Raw genomic sequence first — 2,703 nt, 5'->3', positions numbered from 1 at the left:
ATAACTGAAGGCAGAATTTTACTCGCAGTCTTCCATTTTTTTAATTCTTTGCCAATATTGTCTCTGTGAGCTAATTTTATCCTCAGTATGCCGAGAACTTACATTAGCAAAAAATTTGCTAGGAAATCTGCAGTGTATTATCTCACAAAAGCATCCCAAGGAGGCTGAAAAATGTAATAAAGGATTCCCAAGTTTTTCAACTTCATTTCCTATTAACTCTGAATCCAAATAGGATTTTACCCTGTGTACATTTGAATTGTGTCAAAAGTTGGCAGTACCAGTTTGGAGTTTGTCTTTGGGCAGGGGGGGGAAGTTTAAACACAGTGTTAAAAATCAAATCTTGTTTAAATGAAAGTGTAAAATTTATTGCAGGCTTCAGCTACAGAAATTTACATAGCAGCCTTTTCAGCCTTCGAACCATTAAACAGTTGTCCGGATAAATATATTTTCACACATGTATCTGCTGAGGTAAAGGTCACAGCACAAGCATTGTGATGCAGAATGTTAAGAATATTATATGGATTTGGGACATTGCTTGGAAAATATTAGTTCCTTGAAATTTAACACTTTGGGAAGGATACATAATTTCTCTCCTATATGCTTCATAAAAGTCATGTCTGTTTTCCCTTAAAAGGTAAGAAGTAGGAATAAATATAATTAGTTTGTTGCACCCGTAACTCCGTATTTATACTATCAGATGGTGTTTGTTGTATGAGTCCCTCTCTCTACAGCACTATGATTTCTATAACTATTACTTCTTTGACTGAAAGATTTTTAGCCCACATCATCTCAAACATTCTTGCATTATCTTAACATAAAATGAAAGTCAGTATTTTTCCCCATTGGCTCTGGAACGGCCTCTAAAATCCTGTCATGGTGTGAAGACCATGGACTCCCTTTTCTCCTTTTCTGGCAGCAGCCCCTAGGATGGGGACCCCAACAAACACACTTATCAAATAATTCCTTTTAATTTTGATTGAATCCCTTGGGTACCAAAGAGGAGGTATGGGAGCTCATGGCATGGAAATTCATGAAAGGCAGAAAGGATCCTTTCACATCATAAGATATTAAGTCATGTGGTTTAAGAAGGAGAAACATAAGTGAGAAGGCCCTCTTTTCAAAAGTATGATTTTCAATAGTGGCACAACTACACTACAAATCTGAACAAACCCCTCTGCACGCACATACATAACGTACACCAAAAACAGGCTGCTCAATCCTGCACATTTAAATCAGGGTTTGAAACAGATCTTGTGTTCCAAATGTGTGCAGCCAGACTTTGAGCTGCTCTGATATAAACTGGCATGTCTCCATACGCTGCAGCAGAAGCACCCTGACTCATAACGCTGGATGCTCTAGATCTCCCAGGTCAAGCCTGGGAGATAAGCCTGATATAAACTGGCATGTCTCCATACACTGCAGCAGAAGCACCCTGACTCATAACGCTGGATGCTCTAGATCTCCCAGGTCAAGCCTGGGTAACTTCAAGCTAAGGAATAACTAAACTATTTATTACAATTAAGAATAAAAAAAATAACAGCATATAAAGACTTAGACCTAGCTCCTTCTATCTGGCTGACAACAAAGACAGCTGGGATCCCTTGTCCTAGCTGTCACCATCATCTGTTCAGGAAGGAACAGTAGGAAGAATGGACAATGTTCTTGGAAAAGCCAGATGTAGTGGGACTTCACACTTTCACTGATCACAAAAATCAGTTTGGAGTTGGAAGATATCCTCAAAAAAATCTTCTGAAAAAATTCTTCAAAGGTCAGTGTTTAAACTGTGTGTCTAGAGTGCACAACAAAAAAGAAAGCATGTATGATTACAGCCTAAGAAATAAAAAGCAAGCCCATGTCTGAACAAAATTGCACTGCTGTGTGAAGCTACATACCTCACAGAGATATTTGGAACTCTATCTAGGTATCAGTAACCTTTCTCACAGTAATACTAATAGTAGTAATAATAATAATAATAATAATAATAATAATGCAATACAGACCAAATTTACAAAACACTGAAATAGACTGCTGGAATTAGTGATGGCTACTCATTAGTGAGAAACTTGTGGAGTTTTCTCCAGGGTCCTGAGAGCCTGGACAAAATGCTGAGGTCTGGAACAAGGCATACATAGTTACTTCAGCCCTGACTGCAGAGTGCTACAGGACACAGACCTGAAGTTCTGTTCCCACATCAGAGGGTTTTCACTCAGTTAACCATCTAGATCATTTAAGGACACGTCAACACCATCCAGTGGAGTACAGCTGAGAGATATCCACACAAGCTGAGCCTGAACTAGCCCCAGCATTCTGCAGTGCTCTATACAGCCACACCAGCATCACAATGAACTTCAGCTAATAGCTCCGCTGGCAAATTATTGGACAAATATCATTTTCTCAGCAGCGCTGCTCTAACAGGTCTATGCTGCTTTTGCAGAAAAACCCAGCACATATGTCAAGCATTGCGATGCCCTGTGTGTTCATTCCTGCCTGCTCAGATCTGGCTTAGGAGTTTCTGTAGTTTAGAGTTATCAGTTGAAAAAGGAACATGATGTTGCTCTTGTGCTGGTTTTGGCTGGGATAAAGTTAATTCTCTTCATAGTAGCTAGTATGGGGCTATGGTTTGGATTTGTGCTGAAAACAGTGTTGATAATACAGGGATGTTTTCGTTACTGCTGAGCAGTGCTGACACAGAGTCAAGGCCTT

At 39.5% G+C, this 2,703-nt stretch overlaps 1 protein-coding gene across 1 annotated transcript in view; it reads right to left on the bottom strand.

The window, feature by feature from the left end:
* OLFM4 (olfactomedin 4) overlaps positions 1-2,703 on the bottom strand; it is a 22,812-nt gene that overhangs the window by 10,148 nt on the left and 9,961 nt on the right. The window lies entirely within an intron of this gene.

This window comes from Pygoscelis adeliae, unplaced genomic scaffold, assembly GCF_000699105.1.
Source record: "Pygoscelis adeliae isolate BGI_AS28 unplaced genomic scaffold, ASM69910v1 Scaffold74, whole genome shotgun sequence".
NCBI classification, from domain to species: domain Eukaryota; kingdom Metazoa; phylum Chordata; class Aves; order Sphenisciformes; family Spheniscidae; genus Pygoscelis; species Pygoscelis adeliae.
Note: the sequence above shows the minus strand (reverse complement) of the source record. Positions and strands in the feature narration are given on the sequence as shown.